Here is a 15800-nt window from a genome sequence, read left to right as displayed (position 1 = left end):
TTTCTAGAAAGAGAAATATGATGGTTGGATGAAGTTAGACTTTGTTTTTTTTCTAAGAAAGTAATTGGTGGTTATCATGTTACAAAATTATATTTTTAAAAAGTTTTAAATAAATAATATTAATAATCAAAGGACCAACTTGTTACTTATCACATGTGTATAAATATTTATGGCCCTAATAAGAGAAGGTTCCAAAATAAGTTATTTAGAGAGAACACATAAAAATTGTCTTTTGATTTTTCTGTATAACACACATATATAATATATAATGTTAATAATTTGATTTTATAATTTAGTACCAAACAAAATATTAAATAACTTAAAAAGATAAAATAAAATAAAAAAATGCTAACAACTAGAAATAATTAGCATCGGAATTTTTTTGGTAACCAAGATCATTAGAAATTGGCCATGACACTAAAATTTTGTATGTGTGAACCAAAATTCAACAATCAAAACTACATAAACCAAAATACTTTTTTCTAACATTATAAACCAAAATCGAAATTGATTAAATTAGAGGAAGTAAAAATACAAATAAATTTGCATTGATGATCTAGTTTCAATTTGACAAGATTCATATTAACTACTTTTTTTTTGGGTTGTGAAATATCTTGAGGTTTGCACGTGGGAATGTGGGACACACTTTATCTTTATGAACATATGATTCAATGAGATTTTTTGGGATTGAAATAATCTTAGTAGTTGCTGTGATTGAAATAATGAACATATGAATAATGACTGAAAAATGTCTATATACAAAGACTTCGATAATAAGATCACACTTTTTCAATATTTCTCCTCTTTTAATAAAAATATTTTCATTATCACACAAAACCAAAACTGAATTTGAGGTCACGATTCACTAGATGGAGAAAAAACCAAGAACTCGGATTTACATATATGTGATTTTCATAAATTATTTCCATGATTTGTATGTAGTGCATTGAATATTGTTGAATGAGTATTTTTTACTATATTTTGTTAAATTTGAATATCTTTTGATTATAGTTAAAGATTAGATTTTTGTTGAATTTTTTTATACACATTTTATTATTATAATAAAATCATTAAATATAATAAACTGTCATTATATTGACTAAATTAAATATTATTTTAAAAATTTAAAAATTATCGATATTTAAAATAATTTCTATTATTAATTAAAAATTAATTTTTAATTTTGGTATCTAGCTATCACAATTTTAATTATAATTAAAACTATGATAATTAGTCACTCTCTGTTTTTATGATTAATTTTATTTTAATATTTAAATTTTATAATAAATTACTAGGATTTATTATACATGTTTTATATTAACCTTAAACAAGAGAGGGTCCAGATTCTGTTTAGAAGAAATTAAACTATTTTACAGAGGGCAATTTCTTCCTAAACCATATCACTTGTACCTATATTTTTTAAAATTTCTAAAATTACCCTTATTCCAGATTTAAAAATTTAGAATGATAAATATAATTTTAAAAAAAAATTCATTACAGATAAATTTTTTTGGAACATTCTGGATAAAAATTTCCATAATTCAAAAATAAGTTTCGAATATCCAAATCCAAAATATTTATGGATAAAATATTCTGGAAATAATTTTTATTTTCGTCATTTTGAAAGGATATTTTTGTCATTTCCATAACAGGTTGGGTGCAAGTTGAAATTGATATGGTACCGGGAGTATTTGCCTTTACAGAGAACACAGAGCGAAAATGATAGAAAAATCAGGCCCTTCAGCCCACAGGCCCATGGACCCTATAAACTTTAGAGGGCAATTAATATGTGCAGTCAATTTTTATGTAAAATGATAAAAAAAAATATACTTAACTAAAATGGATGTGAATAAAAGTACATTTCAAAATTTCCTTTTCTGGAATATTTTCCAGATTAAGATTTCTGTAATATTTTTCTAAATTTTATAATATGTTTTTTATTTTTTTATTCTGTTTTTATAACATCTTTTTTGCCTTTCAAAATTGTTTTTCTGAAATGAAATTTTAATTTTCAAATTCTATTTTGAAATTTTATTTACAAAACTCAATGACCTATTCAAGATTTTTTTTAGAATCTATTTTTTATTTATTTTAGATTTTCAATTTTGGAATGAAAAACATTTTTAAAAATTTAAAAGTATATAGGGTGCAGATTCAAAACAGTTGGGTATAGAAAAATTTGCCACTTGAGAGAGTATATAAAGCTCACATATGGTGCACTATGGATTGCTTCTTTCTGCACCTCCACCACTTCTTCAGCCACTCCTACAAAATTTAAAATTTTAAAGTTACGCTTCAATAAAAAGATAAAAATTGAAGGTAATGTTTTACACTTAGTTGCTAAGTGAAGAAGAGGGTGGTGGTGGTGGTCGGTGTTGCTGTGGTGGTGGTGGTGTTGACGGTGGTTGGCGACTTCGCTTGTCATTCTTAGGTGAGTTTTTCAACCCCGTGCCCTTAAATGTTTATCTTATGGATTGGGTAATTCATCGAATCAACGAATTATATGATCCGTACTTGTTAATGTGAAGGAATCATCTTCTAGATTACATAACACGAAACTTAGTTTCGGATCCAAAATAATAATCTAGATTATTCAATTCGTAATAAAAATATATTATTTGATCACATAACAATAAAAATTATTACCGAATGTGCACGCTCCTCCTGAAATGAGGTACAACACTGGGCCAATCTCCAAGCTCACCATTGCGAATGTATGAGTGTGACACTGTCCTAAATCAAGACATGTACTCAGGAACACATGTAGATAGACTAGAAGCAAGTATCAAACTTGTCACCAAGTGGTTAGCAAACTGCAATCACCTTTGGTTAATGACATGTGCACCAAGACCCTCAACCAGCATCAGTGATGGTGGAATGCTCTGTTCATAGCCAAAATTTGTGGTCCTCATACAAAGTCCAACTGATGTCATCATGTGTTAGTCCATCCAACTGCACCCACACACCACCGACAACACAAATTTGATGGGCAACGATGTATCGTGTTGTCCGCGGGTGTACCTTGTCATATGAGGGATTAATACCCCTTCTTCTCATGCCCGAGAAGTGCTTATAAATTCATCGATTATATTAATTATAAAATATTTAATACAATATTATAGAATGTAACATGAATTGCTAATTATTTATATGATTTCATACCTGAACCAGCGTCGCATAACTGCCAAACTGCTTTGTGTTAAAATAACATGCATCCCCAACTACTCAAATATAGATTTGTCAGTGTTGTTGCTCCCCATGCGTAATCTCTATGATGGATGAAGAGGACAGTGTGGTGAATGCTTGGAGGAGAGTGTTTGAAAGAGAGTTGTGGAAGAGAACTTTGGAGGTGGAGGTCTGCTGGGTGGCAATATTTTCAGAATGGGAAAAGTTAGAAGATAGGTTAAAGTAAAAATTGAATTTAGTTTTTTATTTTTTAATATTAGTTACTGAAGGGTTTAGCATGGGGTGGTCGAAGAAGTGATGGAGGTGCAGGAAGAAGCAGTCTGCACTATGTTCAGTTTTTGGGCCATTAATATAAACTAGAAATTTGGGCCGCTTTAGAGAAGAGACGCCCTTAGAATAACAAGGGAGTGGGTAAAGATATTTATAGGTGCAAAAACAATATAATGAATCAATGTTATTATATATATATATATCCGGCATCCAACCATGATTATATTTCAAAATGATCAATTTAATTCTTAAAGTTCTATTTCGTTGTTATATTAATCTCTAAAACTAAGAAAATAATTAAATAAACTATATTGAATTTCACAAGATTTTATTTAAGGCACTAGATTTTGTTTTTTCATTTTGGTTCCTAAATCTTCTTTATTATACAATTTTAGAAAACTAAAATGACAATTTAATCTTTTAAACAATATGTTAAATATGTTAAAACGACTGAAATATTTTAAAATATGTTAAATATCGTAATGTATAAGCTACACGATTTACTTTTGGGTTGATGAAGGTGGTTGTCATTCTTTCTCAAAAGGATGTCAATCTAGTTGTTTATTGGGCTTAGCCCATTTAGTTTCCTAAAACAAAAATCACATGTAAAAAGATGAGTAAATTTTGAAAGAGCATTAAACATCTTCAACAATTTTCCTTGAGTTACCTCATATACTAAATATATCACATTTATACTCAATTTTTCTGAGAAGTTATCTCTACACCTCTATATCTTCCCCCTACACTTTCATAGTTTTTTAAATTCTAACAATACCTTCTGAGTATGGTGGAGAGTGTGGTGTCTGGTGGTGATTGTTTGTTGTAGTTTGTGATAGTTAGTGGTGAATATTGGTGGTGGAGGTAAATTTTGTGATCACGAAAACCAGAAAAGAGAGATGTGAAAATGAACTACAAAACTCGAAACAAAATTATCTTAGCATTGGAGAACGTCGAATACAACGAATCTTCTTCTCAACCTTCTCACACATGCTCAAATGATAAAATTGTTCTCTCAAATACTAAGATTTAAGAAGAATAAAAGTGTTAAGATTGTAAGAGAAATATGAGATATAAAAATACAACTGAAATTATTTAAAAATATAAAATTATGCTTCCTTCAAGATTAGGTTTTATGAAAGATGAATAAAAATGATACTCAATCTTTATAAATAATTATTTAAATAAGAACTAAAGTTTCTTCTTAGATACATATTCATCTTCTTCTAAATTGAAGACACCTATTAAAGTTGATGAACATAATATACAATACAATAACATGAGCAATAATTCATCACATAGGACAAAAAGTAGCTAAAAGAAAAAGACAAAGGAAGCAAGTATAAATGATAGTCCATCATCTTGGAATAGAGAGTGCAATAAATGAAAAATAGATCAAACTAGATGAATTTATTGAAATTAAAAGAGTTACAAAAAAAAATATTTGGAATATGATATTTTCATGGAGGACAAGTCTAACATGTCTCAAAAGTAACAGACAATTTTTTTTTTACTGAATTAGGTAGAAAGAATCATGACACACTTATCAAAACCATATTAATTATGATAATTGACATACTTTTAAAAAGGAGAGAGATTTGAAATAGAGACATCCATTGCCAACTCTAGACACATTTAATCAAACATATTTAAGAAAAATTTGGAAGAGAGAACAGTGAAAGTTAATGATATAAAGCATATTGCATTTCTTTAGTGTTATATAATTTTTATAATTTTCCAATTATTTAAATGTTCAGTAATTGACATAATTTTAAATTTAAATATTTTTACAAATTATCAATTATTCAATCAACTAATTTGTTTAACAAAAGATTTTTCAATTAATTTAAAAAAATTATAAAAAATACTTAAATTTTAATAAAATTTATCGTAATAAAATAATTATTTTTTTATTAACTTATACTATTATTACTATTTATAATAAAATTTAAATAAAAATATAAAATAGTGAGTTACTTGAAAAAATTTTAAAATTTATTTTATTGAAACAAATCTTATTTGATTTACTTGGAGATTATTGATTAAAATTAAAGATTATTTGATTTGCAGACTAGATTTAAAAGAAAAAAATATAGTTCTTTGGACCAACCTAATTAAAATACAGTACATAGCTTGTTCTTGAGTTGCTTTGCTCTACTATAAGCTTTTTTTTTTGGTTTGGAGTCATAGTCTCTCTTCTCTATGGTGTTATGAATTAGAGCATCACTTAAATGATTTTTTTTAATTTAATTTATTTATTATCGATAAAAAAACATACATTATAAAAAAATCATTAAAAACATTAATTTTAAAAATATTACTAAATTAGATACTATTTTAAACACTAAAAAAATTATTGATATCTAAAACAATTTTTATTATTAATAAAATTTATAAACTAGTAGCTATTAGATACTAATTTAGAAACTAGTTGATAAATTTTATTAATTAATAATATAAATTATTTTAGATACTAGTAATTTTTTTAGTTCCTAAAATAATATCTAATTTAATCAATATAATAATTAATTATTTTTAGTTTCTAAAATTTATTTCTATTTAATGTTTTTCTTAAAATAATACTTATCAAATGGGGACTTAAGAAGTTCTTATCCCTATACTTCCACTACAAGAAAAAGTTATATTTATGTTGACCAAAATGAACGCGAAGTAACAAAAATAGTGGAAGCAACGTGAATTTTCGTCGACCAGTCAGAGAACACAATTTGCGTGGGCTAAGCCAACCCAAACTATGTGTGGGCTAGGCCGACACATAAGAGTTGGAAAAAAATTACGATGATCACATGACACTCTCTTAGTGAGTGAGAATAAATTTATGAATTAGATAACCTTATATAATTAATTAATTGTACAATTAAAAAATAATAGCAAGTAATATAAAGATTCTTTAACAAGGCATTTTCATGAAAAACGAAGTCATGACTTTAGGAGGAAGACAAGCAACAAAAACACTACTACGAGCAACCATAAAAAGTTCAACCAACCTCAAATCATAAACCAACAACCATAAACCAAAATAGCTCATTCAACAATTCAAACTGAAACTCTAATTTAAATTTACATTTTAGCAGTTCAAAATCAAAATACGTATAAACTGAAGAGGGAGCTTCACCTGAGACAATAAATAGAGCTGAAATAAAAAAAATAAAAATTTTATTTATTGTTATTATTATCAAGAGAAGAGAAAGATGGAAGTCACGAAAGAGGAGAACATGCCACGGAGAGAGAGAGCGATAGAGAGAGGAAGCGACAAAGGGAGGAAGTTGCACAGAGAGAAAAAAAAAAGATTTTGAATTTTGGGGAAAACTGAACACGAGGAGAAGGAGTTGGCATTTATTAATAGTTTTGCATTGACTTAGATCGATGCAAAACAACGCTAAAATCTTATACAAAACTTGCATTGGTCAAGCCGACGCAAAACCAACAACGACTATAACATTGACTAGGCCAACACATATATTTATACTTTTATTTAATTTATTAACTAAAATTGCATGATAAATAAAATTTATTAACAAGAATTTTCAAAATAATTATTTTTTTTTTTGCATCGGTTAAGCCGACACAATTTTTTTTTCTCTTCCACTTTGTCTTAGCGTTTGTCACGTGTCGGACCGATCCACACAACTTTTCGTTTTGCGTCTACCTATCATAAGTTTGGCCGACGCAATTTACGTCATTCTCTTGACCGACGAAACTCTTATGTAACTAATCTTTCATTTTCTTGTAGTGCGTATAGATCCATAAATTAGTAAAAATTTATAACAATAAAATGTGAAGAAAGGTAATAAAGTTGGTAAACATAATAGTTAAATATATAATTAAGTGTATTTGCATATATATGTAGAAGAGAAGGAAGAAAAGTTGTCAACCAACCATAGTGAATAAACATATAGTTATGATGTGATTCAAAGGATTTACCTTGCAAGCCATGGCCATGTTTTTTTGTTGGGATTGCATAAAAGATTGGTGGTTGGCTTGCATCCAAGGACTCAAGTAACATGGTTGGGGAACACTTGGTCTCCAATGAAGATGCCTTTCTTTCTTTTCTTTCCAAATTCCATCATCTCAAAACCCTAAAATAGAAAACCACTTATTAAATCATTTCCAAAACTTCTCAAATATTAATACAACGTGATGGAAAATGATCTGTTCCTACACAAACCTAAGTATGTAGTATAGAGAATATTTATAGACCCAAACAACACATTACTTTATAAGAACTTTCATCCTACACGCAAAAATAATCAAAACCCTAATAACATCTATTATAAAACTCTTGATTCAATACCATAGTTTACTACTTACCTCTTCTTATTTTGCAAATTTTATCACATCTTTTCTTTACATGTATTTGAACGTTGAAATTTGTACTTTTTTTTTTTTGCATTTATAATCTTTTTAACGAAGTAATAATCTGTTAAAAACCATTTTATGAGTTTTACTATTTTTTTTCATATTTTACCATTCAATTTTTAATTTTCTCACATTTTACAATCCATTAAAATTCTAAAAGAGTGATAACCGGACGATTAATTATTTGAGTTTATTTTAAAAAAAATGCTTACTTAATAAAATAACTAGATTTATGTTTTTTTGTTTAATAAGAAGTCTTCAACTTGTTTTAATTAGTAAACGTTATTTATTTTCTAAATAAGTATTTTTTAGAAATATGAATTTCAAAACACTTACTTTAAATTTAAATAGATCGACCAAACATGCAAAAAAAAAAAAATATATTAAAACAAAATAACGTCCTTTTGTGACCAACTTTTGCAAAACAATATCGTTCGTTTAATTTTCCAGATTTTTTTTTCATAACACGTTATCACTTGTTATAAATTTAATGAATAGATAAAGCATGTAAAAATTTAAAAAATGATAATAAATTACGTGAGGGTGATAAAATTCACAACAATAATTTGAATAAAAAATGTAGTTAAATAAATAAATAAAACACCGAAACAACGTTTATTTGATACCAGTTTTTTTATTTTTTGCAAAACAACATTGTATAATCTTATAATTTTATGAAACTCTTTTATCACACATAACCACTTCTTGGTTATAAATTTAACCTATTGAAAAAATATGAGAAAATTAAAAAAAAAGTAATAGTAAAATGTGAAAATTACGAATGATGAAATTCATTAAAAATAATTGAGCAGTTAAACACGTATTTTACACAACTAATTATAACAATACAATAAGAATTGAAAAAGACAATGAGAAGGAATATTTATTTTGATGAAGAAAATTAAAGTTATGTCTCCAATATGTTTAGGTATAGCTAGGGATATATGAAGCAGAAAATGAAGCTATAGTTATGATTTTCTTATCATGGAGGTACCTATGAATAGTTTTATGAACTCTACTCTAGGGAAGCATGGTCATATAGGTTATAGAGATAGAAATAGAAAGACAAAGACTCAAATAATGTGTTAATAATTAGGAAGCCTTTTGAAGGCATCATTTTGTTGCTAGCTTTTCATATTTTTTTTTAAACTTTTTTTTATTTATTTATTATTCAAATCTTTCATAGTATGTGGACTCTTGAGTCATGATGCTTAGCCACAAAAAATAAAATAAAATTATGTGATTAAAAAGTTCAAAAGAAGAATGGCTTATTTAGATTCCCCTAATGATAAACAAATAAAGTGTTTTTTTTTAAAGAAGTGAGTTACACTTACACAACTTGTTCTTCATCATTGTCTTCTGGGGAACAGTGGTTGATTTACAACATAGGAAATTGTGAATGTGTGTGTGCTTGATCCCAGATTTTTGTGAATGGGTGAATGTGCTGCTGCAACATATATAACTACTTATCAAGAATAATAAATTATTATATATCAATTCTTTAGTTTATCTCAAAGTACTTATCCCTTACCATCTATTAACAAGTTTAATTTTTCATTGGAAGTTGTATATTCTTTAGGTCTTGCTACCCAATAAAATAAAATATTGGTTAAAAAGTTAAATAATAACTTATTTCATTAAAATATCGATAATAGGGGTTAATAAAGAAATTAACCTTAATTTTCATATTAAAATAAAACAAAAATAATAAGATAAATCTCATATATCTATTAAACACATAAAGTTATATTTATATATAAAGAGAACATTAAAAAATATGAATTAAACCTTAAAAATATCATAATATCGAATAAATATATACATTAAAAATTATTAAAAAAATTATCATGATAATTTTATTTTTTTAATTGCACAACCAGTGTACTAGAACACTAGTGTATTTTTTTCCTATAACTTTTGGATTATTTTGATATTTTTATGGAATATCATGCTAACAACTAATTTTGACAGATTTTTTTTTTCATTTAGAGGGTTTAAACCTCAAATTTTTCACAATTAAAAATATCTAACAATATTTATAATATCCCATAATATTTTATAATATCTAACAAAATTAAAAATTATAATAAAAGTTTTTTTTTATCATGATAAAGTTTATTTTTTAATTGCATAACTAGTGTGTATTTTTTTCCTATAACTTTTGGATCATTTTGATATTTTTATGGAATATCATGCCAACAACTAATTATGTCAATTCCTTTTTTCATTTAGAAGGTTTAAACCTAAAATTTTGCATAAAAACAAGTGAAATTCCACCTTACAGAAAACCCATAGAAATATTTTTTTAAAACAAATAGATTTGGCACACCATTTGAAAATTTGAATAGAAAAATATGATTTTGTAAGAAGATTTAAAAAAAAAGGTATTATCTGAAAGACAAATAATATGAGACAGAAAGAATAATTAATAATTTAAATCAGAGAGAGAATGGAAGGAGTAGGGGCATTAAAAATGAAGTAAACATGGAGCTGAAATGTGTTTGTGTTGTTGTGATTGAAAATGATTTTGGTTGAAGAAAGAAAAGAAGAAGAAGAAGAGAGAGAGAGAGAGGAAGCAGAAGCACATGGGAACAGAGAAGCATGTGGAGAAGATTCAGAGCACTTTGATGAATTAATTTAGGGAGAAAGAGCAACAGGGAATAACATGGTCTCACCCTATTCCAAAGGGGTTGCCCCCAAACTTCCAATAAAGGGCTGCAATTGCAAAGGGACTTTGGTGCTGTAGGACAGCCTAGCTAGAGAGGTACACCTGGTGGGCCCCAGTCCCCCCCCAACTCATACCCCATTACCTACCCACCCTTCTTTTTCACCACCACACAATTCAATGTCCAACTATAACACCAACCTACCCTACCACCTACCAATTTTTCTTCTCTAATCTTACTACTACCCTAACACCACCCTCATCTTCTATACCAATCAAACTAATCACTTTATTGCTTAATCATTTTTAACCTTATCAATCAATTTTTAGTTTAGTGAAAAAAACAAACAAACTAGTCTTTCACAATGGATTTACAAAAAGGGGTTACTTATAAAAGAATAAGCATGTTCCTAAGTTTTTTTTTAATTCATGAATTGTTATCTTGGTTTCTAGATTTTGAAAATTTTGTAATTTTAATTTTATTTGAAATTTTACATATTCTTAAGTAAGTATTTTTTTTATACCTAATTAATATGTTAAATTTATTGAACTTAATAAAAGAAATGAAAAAAAAAATCTACAAAATTGACAATTAAACACACACAAAAATCATAACATGAAAAAATAGATTAAATAAACAAAAGTAAAAGAATTTAGTGTCTACTTCAATTTGATATTGAAATAGATATATGAAATATTGTAGTGTGAATGTGTTATTGTATATATTCATGACTATTATTGTGTTTAGGGTTTAGGGTTTATTGTATACATTTAAAATAAGTTATGTAGCGAAATTTGAAATATGATTGATGTAGCTTCTGGTTTTGTTGGTGTAGTTTGTGATTGAATTTTGGAACTGCAAATAAAGGAGAACATCACTTGTAAGAGATTTAGGTTAATAGGTTTTGCTTTGGTTTTTAGTATTGTCCATCCGTATAGTATCACTCTAGGCTTAGTGCATGTGGAGGCTTGGTGATACTGGTTTTATATAAGGGTTTGAGTATCCCTGAAATACTCCTCTTTAATAATTTCATTCTTAGCCGATAAAAAAATGACTATTATTGTGTTTGTTTAATTGACTTGTGGATATAATTACATTGAATATGTTGACGTATGAGGTGAATTATTAGGAAATAATGTATGTTGAAATCGATGGTTTTGAAGTATTTGCAATGATGTGTTATATGTTTTCTAGTAAAATTCTATTATTTAAGCTAAAATCGATTAAGTGGTGGACCACCACTTAAGCGACATCCATGTGATGAATCAGTGTGGACACTCAAGCAATAAAGTGCATAGTTGAAATAAGGATTTGAGGATTGGGTAATATAGAGGCAATGTCAAGTCACTTGAGCGGTGAAATGACGGTGGTACATGATATTCTGAAATGTGTGAGATAATGAAATTGTATGTCAATGCTTAAGCAACAATATGGTCATTCAAGCGGTAATATTAGTGATTATGGATTTTGTTGAATGATACAAGTATTGTTAAAGTGTTGAAATGACGCTCAAGTGATTTTCGCTTAAGTCTCAGATGAGCGTTTGAGCGAGAAAGATGAACTAAATTCTTCCATTTGGAGTTGTATTGCTTAAGCAATATGAAACACTTAAGTGAAAAACTTTTATTTAGTTTAAAAGGACAAAGTCACTTAAGGGAGAAAAAGCTCGCTCAAGAGATATATATTGTATTTTTTTTAATCGGAAAAATAAATAAATAAATATGGAGTACTTGAGGGGTGCTCCAATCCTATTACAAAGAGAAAGTGCAACAAAGAGAACTTCCAGCCAAACCTATAAGACTTAAGAGAATTACATACCCTTGTGTCCCAAAACCAACATCATCAGAACAATTTCTCTAAAAACCTGACGATATATATATATATATATATATATATATTGTATGATGATGATAATATTGATAAGGAATGTGTAAATGTATATATTATTATAAATGTGATTGATGTGTTGAGATGCATGCGTGGAATGATTATGCGATGATAAAATGCATATATTTGTATAATATACATTGTGTTGTATATTGTATGCGATATTTAAATGATATGCCTTTTTATGGATGTATAGTGAGGATATTAGAGATGATATTGTGGTCTCGTATTGAACACAAAGCTCATTAAGAAAAAGAAATATCTTATATTTCACTAATAATCTATTTTCATAGATAAGACTTAAGATAGTGAAAAACTTAAAGACTTTTTTATCATATAAGAAGTCACTCAAACATAAAAAAAAATAAAATTTCAAAATAAAATGAAATTTTATTAATTGTATTATATTTTTAATGGGTCAGATGTTAATTTTTGATGAAATATATTTAATAAGGATGTTGAATATGGAGGTGAAAATTCTTTTATTCTTAATTGAAAGTAATTTAATTATAATTTATTGGTGGTGTGTGCTATGTTGAGATTGTGACGTGAACAATGTATATACGCATTGTTTATAAATATATAGTTTTAAAATAATTAAATGACTGTATACGTATTAATTTCTATAATTAAACTTGGTTCAAAAATAAATAAGATACCAGCAAATTGGGAAAATGTTTTAAATTTTCCTAATAGTTTCGTAATTTATTTGTTTAAATATATTGTGTCGGAAATTTAATGTTCTAATGTCTGTATTATATATATTTTATACAAATATATTAATGTATGTATGTCATATAATACTATATATAGACTAGTATAACTAAATTAATTGCGACGTTACACCGGTGAAACACTCTCCCTTTTTTTTACTACCCTCTCTTGTACTCATTATAAGTCAAAATTGCAACACAAATATTACAACAAAAAATAAGCAAAATTCAAACTTTCCTCTACGTTTCGTTAGAAGAACATTCTCATAGACTCGTTATCAAAGAGATAAAAAAAAGGACTTAATTGGAGTGAATTTTGTCATCTAAAATTATCCTTTGTATAATTTAACTTATATTTGTTGGAGATTCCATATCAACTAGAGATAAGAATATTTCATTGTAAATAAGTGAGTGCAAACCTCACCCCATGTCCACTTCGTAATATGATATTAGAGTCATTTAAAGTCTATTCTAATGAGTGTTTATTGGGTCTATCGTGCCACCTGCTATTGGGCTGTTATCGAACCACCCATCATATGTTATCCCACGCACGAGCTGTCACTCTCGACGTGAGGGGTGTGTGTTGGAGATCTCACATCGACTAGAGATTGAGACAATTCATTGTATATAAGTGGGTACAAACCTCACTCTGAACCGATTTTATGGGGTTGAGTTAGGCTTAAAGTTCACTTTGTAATAATATTTTATATTTTATTGATTTAATTATCATTTGTTTATGAATTGACGGATTGGTAAAATATATTTTGTTTTTTAACTTGTGTGTACCTGGTCCAGATCGGATATATATTGTTATGGATAGATCAAACATGTCTGATCCAAATCACGATACATCCAAGACTCATAACGAAATAGAATGTATGAAGGGTGAAAATTTCCAAAAATTAACATTTATTTTCGTTTTGGATTTAATCAAGATATTTAGGATTCTTATTAAAAAATTTGACAAATTTATTATCACACGCATTCAAAACCAATATCAATTGTTCAAGTTCATAAAGACATATAAATAGACCACCACACTCAGGAAGTGAACTCAACTCATATTTTTTACACTATATTCACTTTATACACTATATTTTATATTTTTATTGACTTGAATGTCGAAAAATCTTTTGCAGGTAAAGTTTTCTCTTCTCCTTATAGTTGATCCACAAAGTATGCAAGGATTCGGTTCGATGACCATCTCGTAAATCACTCGACCTCATCTTAACGAGAACACGAGGTACGATAAACCCAACAAAATTAAGAAAATATAATTAAATTTCATTACATTAATTTAAAAACGGATGGAATAAGGTAGAAGTATGATAATTTAATTTCAAGAAACTCTTCTTAAATATCGAAATAATTAAAAGAAGAGAGGGTACCTAGGTAGGGTGTGATTCTTGTGAGTTAAATTCTGCTAGATACGCTTAGCATTAGAAAAGTAAAAGCACTTAATGCTTTCTCCATCAATGGATAAAAGACATATTCTATCACATTCCCTCACAACTCTATATATTCATTCATTCACAATGCTTGTGTGAAAATTATGATATCATGACTCATCACTACTCATCCCGAAGAATAAACAAATTCGTGATCTAAAAAAAGATACTCTCAAATTTGATTTGATCCTTCAAGATACATATGTTTATAGCTCTACCTTTAAATTATTGGTATATATATATCCAAGAAATTAAAGTGGGGTACATGGTAACGTGATCAACCCCAATTATACCAACTAACAACTTATCTTTATTGTTTCAGGGCATTTAAATGTTAACTAGTATATAATCTTTTATTTATGTGGTTTATTTGATATATATATATATATATAATTAATATGTTTTTTTTATATCATCATCTAACATAAATTAATTACCAATTTATAATATTTTTGATGGAAATCCCACATCGATTAGAGATGAAGACAATTCATTGTATATAAGTGGATACAAACCTCAACTTCATGAACTAGTTTCATAGTTTCATGGGATTGAGTTAAGCTTAGAATTCACTTCATAAAAATTTTCTTTTAAAGAAATCATGGATATTGATCTCTTTAAAAAATAATCACATTTGAAATGTTTTTTACATATCTTTGTGTAAAAATTTCCACTAGATAGTAAATAGTAACTATTAGTAACTATTTTAAATATTAAAATAATTAGTTACTATTTAACTAAATTAATTACTATTTTATAAATAAAAAATTATTGGTATCTAAAATAGTTTATATTATTAATAAAAAACTATAAAATAATTTTTAAATTAATTTTAATAATATATTTTTTTAATTTTTTGTTTTGAATTTTTTTATTTTACATTTCATATATTGACTATTTAATTTGACTTATATATTATCAATGTTTCATGAAACATATTTTATATTTTTAGGAACCTTTAATTTGTCTAGTTAAAGATTTCCAGAGACGAAATATAAAATATTATTCTTTTCAGAGACCAAAAACACTACTCTTTTATTAGAGACTAAAAAAAATCAAAACATCTTCGAAAACAAAACAAAAATACTCAAGTCTAACCATATTTACACTATTAATTTATTGAAAATTAATATGTTATACTATACGAGAAAAAGGGTGTACAATAAAATTACATGAAATCATCTTTTATATTCATTGAAAAAATTAGATGAAATTTATAATTTTTTTTACAATAAAATCTATCTTTACCATAGCAG

Source organism: Phaseolus vulgaris, chromosome 4, assembly GCF_000499845.2.
Source record: "Phaseolus vulgaris cultivar G19833 chromosome 4, P. vulgaris v2.0, whole genome shotgun sequence".
NCBI classification, from domain to species: domain Eukaryota; kingdom Viridiplantae; phylum Streptophyta; class Magnoliopsida; order Fabales; family Fabaceae; genus Phaseolus; species Phaseolus vulgaris.
Note: the sequence above shows the minus strand (reverse complement) of the source record.